This window comes from Chaetodon auriga, chromosome 21, assembly GCF_051107435.1.
Source record: "Chaetodon auriga isolate fChaAug3 chromosome 21, fChaAug3.hap1, whole genome shotgun sequence".
NCBI lineage: Eukaryota > Metazoa > Chordata > Actinopteri > Chaetodontiformes > Chaetodontidae > Chaetodon > Chaetodon auriga.
The window spans coordinates 2,602,499-2,619,236 of NC_135094.1; the positions used below are offsets into that span (position 1 = coordinate 2,602,499).

At 43.3% G+C, this 16,738-nt stretch overlaps 1 protein-coding gene across 2 annotated transcripts in view; it reads right to left on the reverse strand.

Annotated features, from left to right (window-relative positions):
- The window catches only part of LOC143340158 (cadherin-20-like), a 73,272-nt gene that overhangs the window by 33,739 nt on the left and 22,795 nt on the right, over window positions 1-16,738 (reverse strand). Inside the window, exon 2 of one of the 2 annotated variants that reach the window (XM_076761802.1) lies at window positions 11,151-11,223. The exons of the other annotated variant lie outside the window; for it this stretch is intronic. The gene's annotated coding sequence lies outside the window, so the exon portion shown is untranslated. The remainder of the gene's footprint in view (window positions 1-11,150; window positions 11,224-16,738) is intronic. 2 annotated transcript variants of the gene reach the window in all.

The window sequence follows — 16,738 nt, forward strand, 5'->3', positions numbered from 1 at the left end:
AGTTAGGTGCATTGGATCGATGAAAAACACAGCTCAGGAAGATAATACCCTACTTGCCGTCTGCCCTTCTTTACCCTCACTTGCAAACAGCCGTCAGACGGAATAACCTAAACAGAATTCAGCCAGTCTCATTCAGTGTATCACTTCGCCACCACAACCACCACTAGGGGAAAGCATGAAAGAGGGTTAGGTTTCAGAAGAACACGATGACAGAGCGCCAGAAAGGGGGAGCAAAGCCTCCATGTCATCTAAGATAAGAGGAGTAGCTCTCTTCCCCTCTGCCTGAGATTAAAAATGGCATGGAGCAGAACAAGCCCGAGTACAAAGAGCTGTTCTGTGTCTTTGGGGTGCGCAGTCAAGCCTTTTCATGTCTGATTCTGGCTACAGGTCGAAACAAAGGGAAATTAGATGGGGAAGTCGCTGTGTCTTTGTTGAGGCACACGTGAAGGGAGGATTTGTATACACAAGCCCAGTTAACAAGTGAAGCAGTAACCTTTACAGTAATTGGTGGAAAATACAAAAGTAAGACGTTTGGCCTTAATTGTGAGACATCAGAATCGGCACAGGGTCGAAAGAGTGAACCGTGACATTAACTGTCCGCCGGGCATCATCTGGCTTCTTGCTTTGCGTGCTCTTGTCTGAGACGAGCTGCGTCGTTCAAGATCCCGTTTTCCTGGTGACCTTTTCACCGCTTCCCCCTCTCGCGTCGGAGCTACGCCACCTCGGCTGGGTATTGACTTTCACTCCGCCGTGTTAAACTTTGCCATCCGCGTGCAGCTTGTTGCAGAGCCTCCGCTGTGACAAGCGGCGGCATTCTGTTTGGGATAAAAGGCTCCCCGGGCTGTTTGATGCGGTATTCCAGTGTGGATAGGCAGGGACTTGGCCTTGATGAGCTGACAGGAGCTGAGGAGACGTGGGGCCTCGGAGCAGCAGGACCACAAAACCTCAGGAACTGTGTGCCTTGCTCTGATATTTACCCCTCCCTGTTCTGTCATAGCTCATAACCCCTACTCTTTGCTCTGTCCCTGTGACCCTGTCTGCTGAATCTTAAATGAAAGACTAGAGTAGCTTTTGAAGTATAAATTAAGAGGGACCACATGTGTTGTGACTGACGCAAGCAACAAACACAAAGAACATGACACGCGTGAATTATGGATGTGTTCATATGTATTCTGTCTGCAGTCTTATTCCAGCTTAATTATTTACACGTGGCAAACGAAAACGAATGCAGAAGGAAAAAATGAAAGGAAAACATGTTTCTCCAAATGAAAAATAACATCCCACTCCAGAGCATTTTAACTCAAGCGGTGGCAGCATTTGGGATGTTTTTTTGGAAGCATAAAAGAGTTTTTTTTTTCCAGAGCTTAATTAACCTAAACCAAACTAATGGGTACAATACCTCAGGTTCAAAAGGGCTCATGTCCCGGTAGCGAGTGCACGCGTCTCATACCAGCAGGTTTGGCTGAGTCTAAGTCTCTACCCCCCCTTCTCAGAGTCAATAGAATAACAATTAGGGGGAGTGTGCGCGCTCCATTACATGTTTGGTATGCGGGGGGTGTATGCACAGGCAGCCACGTCTAACCAGACACAAACACACACAGGATAAATGTCTCCTTTGTTGGTTTCTGTGTGTTTGTAGTTCCACACTGATTCAGTGATCAGAGGAAGAAATAGTTCAGCGGGGGTTTAAACAACACCGTCCGCCACTCTCCTTCCACCTCGAAACAAACCTGGCTTATCACAGCGGAAGAAAACTGCGCTTCCTGTCAAAGCTACGCGCCTGAAAAGTTTCCGTTTTCTTTTCCAGCCACATAAACATGATAAATCTAAAGAGAGGAAAAGAGCAGGAGTTACAGCGGGAGGAGAGGAGGATGTGTGTTTGTTCATCTCCTGGAAAAGTCCAACTTGTGCAACAATGCAGATGAAGCTGTTGGCCAATCTTGGCTAACTACTGGTGCATGAAAAAATCAATTAGGAAAGTTATGAAGTCCTCCCTCCACCTGGAGTCTGACTGACTGTAACAGCATGCTCGCTCGAACTGTGGAGGAAAGTACTTTTTTCTCTGTCACCTGGCAACTAAAAGCTTCAAAGGACCCGTTCATCTCAGAAGGTCTTAGATCCACAAAACCTTTGCTTTGCCACTGGCTTTATTCTTATAATCACGCTATCTGGGGGTCAAAGAAACTTGGACTGTAGACGGTGAACCCTTTTACCAAAGAACATGACTTTCTCCTCTGTGCTCTTACAGCGATTATGTTGAAGACTCCCATGTTGGTGACTTCACAAGATGCCGCTGGCTAAAAGCTGCATGTGTGTGTGTGTGTGTGTGTGTGTGTGTCTGTAAGCAGCAGCCAGCAGTCCGTGCACCCTGGTGTGAGCGTACGCCGGGATAAAGACTAGAGCATTAGCACTAAACATCCTGTATGAACACAAGATGATGGAGGAGGGATAATAAGGTAGTCTATTATTAAAAAATAAAAAAAAAGCAACGCTGCAATGCATTATGGAGGTGAACACTAGAATACAACATTACCTAGAACAGATCTGAAACTGCATTAAATTCCAGAGCGTTCACTTTTGGTCTTTGGTTTTAAAATTGTCCTTGCAGAAAATTGTCATTTTACATCTGCACTCTTATGCAGACATTTTTCTGCTTCAGTTTGCCTCAATGCAGACAAAGATCTACGAGGAAAAAGCTGCTTTATTCTTTCATTGGAGAGATTATTTGCATTTTGTTCTTAAACAAGACTAAGAGTCTACAGCTGTGCTTTGGCTTGGCATGCTAACATACAACGACAGTGCTAACATTCTGAAGTTTAGCGCATATGTTTGCTTTGCTCGCCATCTCAGTTGAGAATGTTAGCAGGTATTTCACGTCATGAATACATGTACCAACCTGAGAAGGAATTTTAAAAGGTTTTGCATGCAGCCTTGGTTTGTTTTCATCCCCACTTTGTTCAGCATATCACAATAGTATTGAACCATGAACTTTTTATCCTGTGTCTCATCGAATCATGAGCTGATTTAGTTACTCTGCCAGTGGAGAGACATGTCAAAAGAAAAAGGGATGTAGAGAGACAGCGTAAAAAAGCAGGAGAGCTGGATGAAACAATGCTTTAAGTAGCTGCTTGATTCAGAGTAAAATCTGGCACCTGTTTTTCTAACCGATTTGATAATGTTCCCATTAACGCTACGCTGGGGCTGCAACCCGGGGGTCGCTGACAGGCTGATCTGAAATCATCTCTCTCTGACTGCAATAATGACTCCACTGCTGTGCTCAGCCCCACGGTGAAGCAGCATTCTGGGCTGCTGAATCCGGAGGCGTCTGAGAAACGTTGCCATCAGTTATTTCTAAGAGAGAGTCATTTGTGTGCTGGATAGACAGCCGCAGAAAGAAAGGGAGAATTTTAATACCTCATTTATGGAGCTGACAAAAACTATCCCAAGAATATGGAAACATTTGGTATTGACGAAAGCAGAAGAAAGCAGGCCAGGGCTTATAAAGTAGGAATTAATTGCTATTGCTGCTGCCGCTGCCATGAATGACTTTTTTAAAATGTGACACTTTTGGGACTGATCTGGGCATTATCTGTGGGAAAATTAAGTCAAAATTCCTTCCCGATGCACAAAATTGGATAATGTGACACCTCCACATTCACCAAATTGACATGTGCAGATTTAGTGCAAAAGCTGTAGCCAAAAAGTCAAAGTGACATGAAGTATTAGGAGCAGAATATCAGTGAATGTCAGACTATTTTAAAGTTTGTAGCTGGAGTAGAGACCCAGTGTAGCAAACAATCCCTTATTCCTACCATAGTGTTGGAAAATGTGATGACAGAAGAAACAAATGGAGCAGCTGTGGTGCACTGATGGAAGAAACATGACAGATACCAGATTGAAGTTTCATGCAATGGTGTATTTTTCCTAAAAAAGCAACTTAAGGGCAACTAAAAAACTTGTTTTCGCCGACTTCTCACCCTTCTGCATTGATGTAGACGTGCACTCCAGGGCCTGGTCAGCACACTTTGACATCACCGTTAAAGTCCTCTTACAGTTTATCAAAATTTCCGTCTTATTTTCCTCATTTTGCATTATGAAAACATTTTGTCCACCTGACAAAATCATGTGATCTGGAATCAAGGTGCCATCTTTGGGACCCACCGTAATGTTGAGCACCATTCACGTCCATTATTTTTATTGTTGTGGTTTAATAGGCTGTTCATTCCTAATCTGATATATGATCATTTTTGCGATAGCAGCTGTAATATTTTAGTTGCTTAATTTATGGTGACAATGATAAAACTCACACAGGCATTTGAGGCATCTTAGGGTCTTCTGGGTGAGCATCCTGCAGTAGACCTGTCAGGCCGTATGTCCCCTCGTTACGCTGATGTGTTTCTCTTTCTGTATTTCCACAACAGAACTAAATGAATTATTTTAAATTTATGCACACCTGGAAGTCCCTTTGTGTCCAGGTGTGAAACGCATCGCTATGAAATCCTAATCACGTCCTAACAAACACGTTCAAACGATCAGATAGATTATCTGAACCACTTTGCCTGGAGGTAAAACATAAAGTGAGATCACAGGCATGTCAGTAATCCATGACTTCACAGGAAAACTGCTGCACGCAGAAGGTTAAAGTTCAACCAAGTCGTTTGTAAATAGTGTAACTTCACCATTCGCCTCTTGTTTTGTCCAAATAATTCTGACTAACCTGGATGTTTGTCTCAAATCATCTAACTCCTCGTGTTTTTTGCCCTGTTGGACCTCTTTTTAGAAATGCCCCCTTTGTGGCATTAATGTCAGTAGATAACTGATAGGAGAAATCCCAAATGTTCATATTCCCCATGTTGACACCTTAGAAAGGTAAGAGAAGATGGAAAGACGGCAAAAAATGCAAGTTATCTACAAAAAATGTGACCTTAACATGTTCTGAAACGCTGAAATTCTTTGGCTCTGCCCACTGAGGTTTAGCTTAATCAATGTGATTATTTCCACGTCCAGAGCAGCTCTGTCTCAGAGAAATGTTTGTAGCAAAACCTCAAATCTGCTCACAGGTTCAATTCCCTCTACAGCCAGCATACGTCCATCAACAGCCACGTGCACTGTCAAAGTGTCCTTGAGCGAGACCCCAAATCCCAACCTGCTCAGTCATGCATTATGAATCGCTCCGAGGTTTGAAGGATTTCATTATCTCCATCGGCGATATTATGAAGCTTTAAACAAAAGAACCACACCGAAGCCGTAGTGCGGTTTTCCCTCTCGGAGGGGCGAAGGAGTTTTTAGCTGAGTGGATATGAGGACAGCTGAATCTTAGCTTGTGGCCTTGTGTACGGAGCACGCCAGACTAAGCTTTGTACCATAATGCAAGGCGACACGCCGGCGGAGATGAGAGGAGAAACAATTGACAGAGCTTTTGTTACATCTTTAATTACATGCCTTGTGTTTGTCTTGTTCAAATGTGGGGCCTTGGGGAGAGGCAGCTCACTAAGTCTGATCTCCTCTTGTTTCTGTGAAATGAATGGCCTGACCTCCCATCTTCCTGGGATTTATCCTCCTCGAACAAAATGCATGGATACGGAGAGAGTGCTGAATACGAGAGTGAGTGTAGCCAGTGTGTACACCTGCTTTCGTGTGTTTTGCAAGAAACAAACTGCCATCCTTCACATGCAGAGAGTGAGGATATCTTCGAAGGCAGAGTCCACGAGGCGTGAAGTGTACCTGGGAAGCAAGGAGGGAAACAGCGCTCTGTTCGCTGCCTGCTGCTTAAACATACCCACCCACCTCCCCCTCTCTCTGCAGTGAGCACAGATATGCCTGGCAGGTACAGGTATGGGCTCTGCACTGCTGCCGCCAGTGAGATCAACGGCTGTGTCAAAGGAGATGATCCACAGCTAATATGCAGCTGTCTGACCCTATTACCTTTAGTGGCAGGGCCAGGCTGCTGCATCCCAGGAGAGCTCCTCCAGTTCTTCAGAAGAAATTTAGTCAGGCTTTAAAGTGCTCTGCATCTCTGCAGACACATGCTACACTCTGCATGTTTTTGTGCAATACATGTGGGCTTGACAGCGAGAAATTCAGGGTATGAATTTGATCTGTGAGTTGAGTCGGGTTACGTTAATAAGATGATGTGTCAGGCCCCCCGGCTTCGATGAGGAGAGTAAGCTCTTTCAGCCGTCGAATGTTCTGACTGCTATGTTCATTAGCTTGCAAGCGATGAGAGCAAAATGCCCCTACCACTTAGCATGGAGAGCAGGATGGGTGAATGGTGGAGGAGGTGCAGGTGGACTACAACGAGAGGTAACATAATTTAGAAAAATCTGCTGCCCACACATATTCTTTACAGGGTTGGTTCACCAAATTTACCAAAATAAACTTTTCTGATGCTGGCCAAATTTGTTTGTGGTTACAGAATTTAAAAATGATCTTTTAACAAACAGCATCTCTTTCCAGAAACCATTCCTGGATTAATGTTAGGCAGACAAGAATCTGCTGCTGCTAAGTCCATCAAAACCACCACAATAAGAGCAATGAATACGTCAGTGCGTTACTTTAAAATACTGTGCATTGGTATGCTGTGCTTCACATTAAGGTTAGATACCTTTCTCAAAAGGAAAATGTTGGAGATTATCACAAGCAAGTATGATACTTATGGAAGTATCACAAGCATGTTTTTTTACAAACTGTACTCGTCACACTTCAGCAGGCTTTGCTTCTTCTGTGGTTTTGGGAGTTTCCCCTGGAAACGTATGCATTTACTCTGCTCTCTGCCTTTTTGCTGTTTTTGGTTGGAAATATGATGCTAGCGCTACAAATGCATCACTTGGGGGCAGCATCGCAGGCTGTAAAAGCAACACTGAAGTTATCATTGCGGGCCATAAAACCAAACAACGAAATGATGCTAAAACACTTGTAGATCTGCAGAGTCTGCAATAAAAATGAGGGTTTGTAACTACTAGTGACTCATTTCACATTGCACAGTCATTTCATCTGTTAATATAAGCAACTTCAAATGTGTTTACTACCAAGCTAACTTTAAATAAAATTAGTGCCCTGCTGCTGTTGCCTACATTTCCCGGTTGCTAATTCAGTCTTGCCAGAAACAAACAAGCTGTCAGCAGTTGAACTGGGTATCTCTGCAGCAGAACGTAGTTCCTGATCATTTTTCAGCGCCGTGAGCAACATATGAAACTCCATTCAACTTTGCTGTAGTGCTATGGTGACATAAATCTCAGAGCTGAGTATCTAAAAACCTTGGCAAACAAAAACAAATAAATCTACTTTATCTGTATGACTGGGTACCGCTAGAAGTAAGTGAGAAAATAATTATTTTGTTATGACAGCATCCGTCAGCAGCCTAACTGGGGGCCGATTGCTGCGTTTGTTAGCCTCACTAGCTCACAGGGGATTAAAACAAAATGTCCAAACAATGCGTCAAGATGCCGGTAGGATACAAACAGAGGTGATATCACGAAACATTCGCTTGTGTAGTCTTGGAGGTATGTTTGTCTGTTGCCACAGTGATCCCTTTCTTTCTTTATTTCTTTTTCTGTGGGTCTTTGTCTCCCCTATTCATCTCCCGTCTGCTGGATCTCGTTACGTTGCCTTTTTACGGAGCCACATTGACAATGGGCTCCCCACAAAGAGGCATTGTCAGAAGTCCTGCCCTTGGTCCTTGTCAAAGTCTCATCTAGCCTGATGGAACACGAGGTGTCTGTGTTGAGATCTTGTTACAGGAGTTATGATCTATTCATAACAGCCTGCACTCTGATGTACTTCTTACGTAGATTTTCTGCTGGTGGTGACAGATAAGTGGGTTTCTGCCTTTGAGCAGAGGTAACAAGATATTGAGCCCCAAGTCAGAGAGATACTTTAATGAAACCACGCAACAGAAGTGTGAAGTATTAGGATGCATCTTTTAAGACAGACGAAGGTTGTCATGGATAACTACTAATGTACTGACTCTACCCAAGACATTCCTGGGTAGTCCTTGGTTGAACTCTGATGTTGTCTGTTACTTACAGTACACAAGGTCTACGTCAAACCCACTTTAACTTTGGTTTGACAGACATCTACAGTTATCTGTGCCAACCCAGTGACTGTTCACGCTTCATGTGTGTAACCGTAACCTGAGGCGTATCTTTAGCCTTCAGCTCCACTTCCTTGCACATATGTGCGTAACAACATGACTGTATGTAAGAGCCGTGAGCGCTGTCAGAAGGCTTCTGAGTGCAGCGGATGCGTCTTGGACCAAATTTTACCATACGTGCATGTTACTCGCCAAGATGTGCCCCGATGACGATACGGTACTCATAGATTTTAAATATCAGTATATCATCATACGGCAAATATATGCAAACTCACATAAAACACAGACTGTTTTGGCCTAAAACACTTATCTCAGGCATACCCAAAGTAACCTGAGAGCTGTTCTTGAACCATTCGGAGAACATGCATGGTTTTGGTCTCTTTTGAAAGGTAAGACTCTGAACTTTTATCCCCAGCATTCACATCACTGTGTGTGCTGCTGGCATTCAGTCATAAAAGGTTGAACACACTGAAGTAGAAGGTTTTTCTTCCTGCCTGAATTTTTTTTATTTTTTTTTTTCAAACACACACTTACAGATGAATAAATCTGGACTTTATTAGCTGGAACACTATGGAACCGCAGCATGAAGCCTTACCCTTGTCCAGGTTCAATAAAAACTGGTAACAATACCACAGAAAATGAATATTGTACATGTGATTTTTCACGGTATGTCAAGGTGTTCTCCAAAGAAAAGCTCAGCTGTTACATTTGTCTGGATAGATCTCTATTCAGACATCCCTTGCTTTAGCTGTAAATTACCCACTGAAGCAGCATATCCTCATGTTTGGAATTTCATTGTCTATACGAACCACTAATCATTTGCACAGTTGGTTATACATACTCAATAGGTTTCTTTGACGAATTCAGTCTTATCTTCTCACTTATGCTCAGCCATTGTTCTATTACCTCTTTGATTTGTTGCAACTGTGCACTTTTCTAATGCCGAACTGGGCTGTTTAGCAGAGAGTGAAATCTCTGTGTTTATATCCTAAATAACCTCACCTCTTAAAGGTGCAGTGTGTTGGATTTAGGGGGCTCCATTGGTAGATATGTAATATAATAGTCACAGTTTTGTTTTCATTTGCATATAATCACCTGAAAATAAGAATAGTTGTGTTCTCAGCTATGTGTAGAACAATTCCAGGTGTGTGCAAGTCTTTAAACAAGATTATTGGTGGATTGTATTGATGATATTCCTGCTTCATAGCAAGTCTTTTTTGACTCACTCATTATTCTGCTCATTCTGTAATGAGAAAGATGTTGACAAGGTTTTAGAGAGCATTAATAGGTATGATGGGAAACGGCAATCTGAGCTCGTAATATCCCATAGAGTTATTTATGAAGAATATGTTGATTTTCAGATTAAAACTGTCTCAGAAATCAACTTCACACACCAGTTAATTATTGGATAGATGTGGAGGAGCGAGCGTTGTGCCCAGAGGTTTGCCGGTTCGAGTCCAGCTGACAGCTACTCAGTCAGAAGAACGATTGAGCTCCCCATGAGAGAGGCACTTCATCCCCAGCCTGTTGCTGCTCAGTCAGCAGGAGGAGACTGTGTTTGCAGTGGCCAGCTCGCGGGTATGAATGTAACTCAGTAAACTGAAAAAAGGGCAACAACGCTCTGATAACCAAAAGTAGTCCAGGAGAAAAAAAAGACTGAAGGACTCGAGGTGAGTTTGATGACATGGAAGATGCTCTCTGCTCTGAGAATGAACAAGACATTGAACATTGACTTCGTTGCGATGAGTGTATCCACAGTGTCCAACACACAATCAAAGACATATTGGACAAACGAAAACAAGTGACAACAATAACAGCAGGTTTTGAATTTTAGCTAAAGGTGATTGGATATTTTGTAATTTGCTGGCTTTAGTATAATCTAATGTGGGCTCTGAGAGTAATAAGCAATTACCGTGTGTTTATCCCCACAACTCAGAGAGAACTAATCTGCACTCAACAGCCAGGGCCAAAAATAATGAAATTAATTACGAGCATTAAGGCAATGCAACTGCCAGAGAAAGGTAGAAATGTAATTATCCACATTGAGACAGAAACCTCCCTGTGTTTCCCTTCGCTCTCCCTCTCATTGTGTGTCTAACTATTATGCTCCCTTTTCTTTCTCGCTCCCTCTTTGTTGATGGGCGACATCACCCACTGCTGCACAAAAACAGGAACAAGAACTGTATTTTGGCTTTGGAAAACATCCATCTTGTAATTTTAATTGTTTCTAAAACACTTTTCTAGGTGATTTTTTTTGTCCATTTATTACAGTTTAGAAATTCTCGTAACAGGCAAAACAGCTTTCGAAACAAATAAAACTATCATTATATTCATTATGATACCGCCCCACTGGCAGATATTTTTGACCCGGTTTTGGAAAAACAAGATTATAAGACTCAATTCAAACTAAATGACTTGTTTATAATGGGATTATAATGTGCTGTCCTGCATGCGGGCTATGCTACATTGCACTGTGATGTGACTATCTGTCATCAGGTGGAGAGTAAAGCCATTGGAAATTAGTCTACATATTATTTTAGTGGCACAAACTAAAGACCGTAAACTTTTCAGGTCAAAAACAGTATCAAGTGAGTTTAGAATGACATGAGTTTGCTGCTATTAAGTTTTAATCATTTGTGACATAAAATCAATTTATGCAATTACATTTTTGCTTTCTTTACATGTTTTCCTTTTCTTCTAATTGCTCAGTAATGTTTTTTTTGCTAATAAGTTCTTACAGCAACGCAGTATACAACAGCGCGCCCTGCTATTGAACCAACAGGGTGAGTCATCAGCTTTAAAGAGCAGCAAACCATAAGTACAAGTTAACTGCATTAAAGGTTTAATGTATCTTCATGGTTAAGATAATATTTCAGAAGCTGGAGACATTGAACTGCATGTAGTTATAATTGCTTAAAGCTGCCTTTGTGGTTCTCAGCCATTGGAGGTAAGAACCAGCTGGTAGTCTCACATCCCTGACAAGTCTTGTTTTGGCTAACGTGCTAGCAAAACATTGTCTAATTAAAAATTCAGCAAGCCCAGAGCACCATTATCATACCTTTAGAGTCACGTGATGAATAGAAGTCCAGTATTCAGTGTCCTCTTTGCTCTGGTTTGGTCTCCATCAGTTTCTAAGAAAAATACGAGAAATACGTGGTTTGTTAGCTGCTAGATGTTCCGCCTTTCTTCAGCCGCTTATGCTAACAATACACAACAATTAAGGTTTCCTAAAACCCCAAAACTTGCTAAAAGAGGCCAAAAGCTACGCAGAACTACAGAGTCGGTGATTATTCTCAGTTTGTCAGCTGCGAGCGACCTCTACCACATGATGTGTAGTCATTTGATTCTTGGTTCCTATAAAGTGTACTATTAATTACATTGAAATTGATTAGCGGATAGGTAAAAATAAAAAAAGATCTCCTGAAGCCCTGTGAAAACGTCAGACCTTTAAAAACCCACTGCCAGTATTTAATTGTGAGTCAGACTAATGAAAGCTGTGTGATCTCACTCCTTTAAGGGAAAATAGCTTAAAATGATGCCTATTCTAAAAGCCACTGGCTCGTATTGATTTGCTGCAGCCGTTTGTCTTGTTAACAGAAGGCTGTTGTTTTCCTCCGTGAGTCTGTTTACCACGTCATCGGTAGAGGCGACTATCCACAGTGGTCAGGTTAACACCGGGGAGGACAAACCTTCTCCTGTGTTAGCGACCGGTCCCTGGAGCGTAGGGCTTGGTTGTCATGGGAGACAGGATGTTGCAGCCTTGTATTACAGTGGGCAGCAATTGTGCTGAAACATGACTCTGCCTTCAACAGCTATTGTTCTCATTCCTCACACCTTGCTCTAGTGGGAAACGAGTGCCTCGGGGGAAGTGGGTTCTGCTTTCACCGGTGCACCAGTTCTCAGGGATGTGCACCGCCTGTATGGCCTGAAATGAACATCTCAGGTTCGCTCATGCACTTTACCTGCTCGCTCATTATGGCTCCAAAAGGTGTACGCGCTCACTAACAAAGCACACACTTCTCTGATCTCTCCACATCTACCTTCAGGCCGTCGAGATCTTCACAGACAACTAATTTTCCCGGCGTATATTTCACACCAGTCTGACAAGAAATCTGATGCTAGCTCAACCCCCTCCCTCGCAGCGTGTTTCTCCAGCTCACACTCTGTTTTTCCTTGCGAGGGGATTTGGAGCGTGGCGCGGTGGAGTAATCGCAGCCTACTTGACCCTGACGGACGAAGGCTGGGCTGGCTGGGGTGTTAATGCTCTCTCAGGCAGCGTGGGGGCACTGAGCATCGTGGGCTTACTTTGCATCGCGCCCACCAAACACACAAGTCCAGACGTATATACGCTCGCTCTACTCGACAGTCTTTTATCTCTCACTCGGCCGTCATTGATCATTTTCCAGGTCTTGGTTAGTGAGTGAAGGGTGAAGTGCAAAGAGGGTCTTAACATGTCGTGTTTGAATACAGAAGTCTGTTTTTGTCCACGTGCACAGGTAATGATGGGTGAGTGTGTGTTTAATAGCACGGGCTGCATTAGCTTGTGAAAGTGCACAGAATCCGACTCAAGCTCGTTATTGAGCTCTGGACAAACAGAAAGAGGTGGCTCCTCTGAAAGAAACTGAATGCAGTTTCTCATTAACTTGCTTGTGTGAATGCATCCCTTCATGAACAAAAAAAAAAAAAAAGGCTCACTGCTGGTTTTGTTTTTTTTGCCTGTCTCTCAGAGGACAGGGAGAAGGAGGGAGAGAGAGGGAGAGCCAGAGTGAGTGGGTGATTGAATTAATTATGTTTTATCACCTTTTAGCTGATTGAAGTCTACCTTACTCCCTTTAGACAGCTTGTGTTTGTGTCTTCGCCGGCGCCAAATGGATCGGGCCTGTCACCCGGTGCAGGCGCTGCCATCTCTGTTGTCAGAGACTTGGACTTTCAGATCCGAGCGCTGAGGCTGTGTTGTCAGTTGGTGTCTCGGCTGCTTTTGTGTTGTTGTTTTTTTGTCTTCCATTCTTTCTTTCTCAGTAATTCATCTCCATCAAAAAATGAGTCTTGGGCCCTGCTGTTCATTACTCACACAATGATTTGTGGCAACGCTTTCAGCTTTTCTAAAGCTCCGTATGTCCATCAAGAAAGGTGTGCTGCACCTGGTGTTGTTTACAGAATTACACTTAATCATAAGAGAAAAAAAAACAAAAAAACAGCACAGCTTTCGACTAGGGCTCCAACCGCTTCTTATTTTCATCATTGATGAACCTATGAATGTTTTTTTTGATTAATCGATAAATTGTTAAAATGTCAGGAAAAAAGCCTGAAAGTTCTCAGAAATGTTTGATTTTGGCCAACCAGCAGTACCAAACCCAAATATTCTCAATTAACAATGATATGAAACAGAGAAAAGCGGCAAATCATCACAATTGAGGAGCCAGAACAAGCAAATAGTTTTTCTTTATAAACGAGAATCAGCATAAATAGATAGATAAATGCTGTGGAGTTTGCACTTGTCATTTATTGTGAAATTTCCCTCTTAATCGTAGAAAAAATGCCAGATTTCTGCCTTTTAAATAGCAAAGTCATATTAGTCACAAACAAAAGAAGATAAGGATACTCAAGGTAACAAGCAAAATGTTAAAGTTAATAATCTAAAATAAACCTTGAAATAATACTCCAGAGGGAATAGCTCATAATCATATTGCTTTCGCCCCACTTCAATGCGTTGTTCCATATTCAACGTGACAAACATCCATCAGTCCCTCTCTGCGGCACTGTGATGAACACATGTCGAGACGTGGAGACTTCTGCCCGTCAATACGATCGATCGGCTGATGGATCGCGCCCAGGGATGAATTACACACCGCTTGCAATCGCCGACAATTAGCTAAACAGGCAGGGGTCTGATCAATGAGCAGCTAAGCAGAGAGACGGCGTGGACGCTCTGTCCAGAGACGCGAAAGAAAACTTGGCTGCGTAGATTGGAAGACAGAAGAGGGAAAAACGTGAGTCGGAAAGGAGATACAGAGAAGTATCGGCTGCGGCGGAGGGTGATGGGGGAGCAGGAAGCCGCCCTCGTAGCTGACATATCCTTAACTCAGGATGACGCATCCCAGGCCCCCAACAACAGAATTCCTCTGTGCGCTACTCGGCTGCTGTGCATGCAACATTCTACTAATGTTGTTTACAAAAAGCTGCTGGGAGCTGGTTTCTGCGTTCTGCAGAATTCAAGCCGAGGATATTTCTGCTTTTGCATAGAGCTGGTGTGATTTGCCTGTTTCTTGGGTTGCAGTGCACTTAAGCAAATATCAGCTTTCAGTAATTACCTACACACCTACTGTAAGGGCATGGCTTTGAACTACGTACTAATACTGAGCAGGTTATGAGTGTGTGGTGTATTTTTGAGCAGAATACTGTAAAATGTCAGGTTACAGAGTAAATCAGCTCACTAACACTTTCACCTCCGCAAAATTATGTCTATATACCACTAATTTGCCACAGTAGAAGTGTTGGAAAGAAATGTAATGCCTCCTGGATCATGATTTTTTTTTTTTATCTGCATAATGAGAAAAATCCCACCATCAGTCACACCGGATTCATCTCCGGAAGGAGCCTCTTCACAGACAGTATGAGCAGGGGGAACATTGAGACCTCAAGCACTTACGAGTTGTTGCGTTCTGCAGTGTGTCACCTGAAAACTCAATGCAAAGCGAGTGCGAGCTTCAATCTGAGTGTTGTGGCGAGTGGCTCTATGGCGTGAAACAAGAGAAGGCTGTTGTTTGGCATCACTTTGGCCCCAAACAACCATATCTGACCAGTCTGACTTGGCACCGCTCTATTCCTTAACCCTTGTTTTTCTTTGTTGTCTAAACCTAAACCTACTTTCCTCTGTATGGCCACCGTCCATTGCGAACCAACCAGAACACAGCAGTTCGTCGAGTGGAAAAGAAAAGGTTGCCAGTGAACATCATCCGCTCAGTATTCACATAATCTTTAGGAAACAGGGTTGTTCCACATTGCAGTGCACCGAGGAGGCAGAGGAGCTTGTCTCAGCTCCACAAATTCAAAACATGGTGCTGAAACAGCTGCAGGAAAATCTCAGAAATATTAAATATTTGAAATCCATTTTACTTTCTCGTTTTCAGGTTTGCAGAAACAAGACTGATTTAGCATTTATGTAAAAGTCGTGCACTCAGCTTTAATATTCATGACTAAAGAAGCAACGATCAACAAGCAAAACTCACATAATTTTTGGTTAAACACTCACAACTGTGCTAATCATAATCACGAGGCATCAAATTTGATTGACAAGCAAACGACCCCACCACTGTCATCACAGTTTGATTTGAATGTTGCTAAATTCTGATTGGTGCTAAAGCAATATGACATCACTTATTCTCAGCCTCGCTGCTTCAGACCCGTGAGAAAAGCACAAAGTCCACTGCGAAATGATCAAAACTGTTGACAGAAAACAGACTTCATGGCCGGCCGATAAAATACGTTTTCAGGCTTTGATGAATACAACTGTTGATATTCGCCCTGTTTGTGCTCAACTTTCCACCCAGAACTTTCCACACAGATCACATGATCTGGTAACTGCCGTGTAAAAGTCATCCTCCCCCTGAGGATGTTCCTCACTCAGATTATTTGGTGCTGCCCATCGAGTGGCATCAGCGTGGCACTCATAATCACACTAAAGCGAACCCTCCCAGGTATTATTATGACAATGACATTTGCCAATAGAAGGGCAGGCAATCACAATAGATGTTTCCATTGCAGTAAAAGTGATTTATAGCAGCTCTCATAGAAATGATAATCCAGAGGGGGCATGTTAGCGAAGGAGGATAATGGTACCTCTGTGCACAGCTCTCCTCCATCCAGCGTGGAGGGTGGTGCAACACAGCCTTGACTGCCTCACAAACTCTGCTCCCTCGGATGACTGAGCCTCCTGGCCTTCACAAAGTCTATTCTGCCTCAGATAAACGCTGCTATAAATAAAAGAGTACAAAGCCAGTCACCTCTCTGTTTAAAGAGACGTGCCACCTTCCCACACACGGGATCGTTTGTTTGATCTAATCTCCCTAGTTTGGTCTGGGGCCGCCGGTCTGCTGTTGGGCCGGCCTGCCTGACTGATTGTTGGAGCCCGCCGCTGCTGTGTTTGCAGGGACACAGAGCCCAGGCTGTGGGTGGTATTTGCCATTTGAGGATTTTCAGAGCTGTAGACCAGATGGCCGTCAACCTCGTGTTGATCTTGGAGCACGATCTTGCCAAAACTGCTTCCCCCACGGTGGAATAAGAAGAATCGAGATGTTAAACATGCTCCCTGCCCCGAGCTGCTGGCTTCACTAAACCACAGAGGGATTATGTTTGTATCTGGCCGGGCAGCAGGAGTCAGTGTAGGCTGTAATAGAGCCCAAAGGGAATGAGGACTGGCACAGAGAAGAACAAAATGACACAACCAGAGGCCCAAGGGTGCCATCTACTTTCTTCTTTCCGTTTCTACTAGTTCTCTCACATTCTCACACAGCAGTAAATCCTGCCGTGTCAAATAATCTGAACCTGGAAGGTCATGAGTTCCAAACTAATTTGAGAGTTACGGTTCGACATGTGTCCACCAGCAGATGGTTTCGAACTGAATGCCAAGCAGCTCCCCATCAAAGT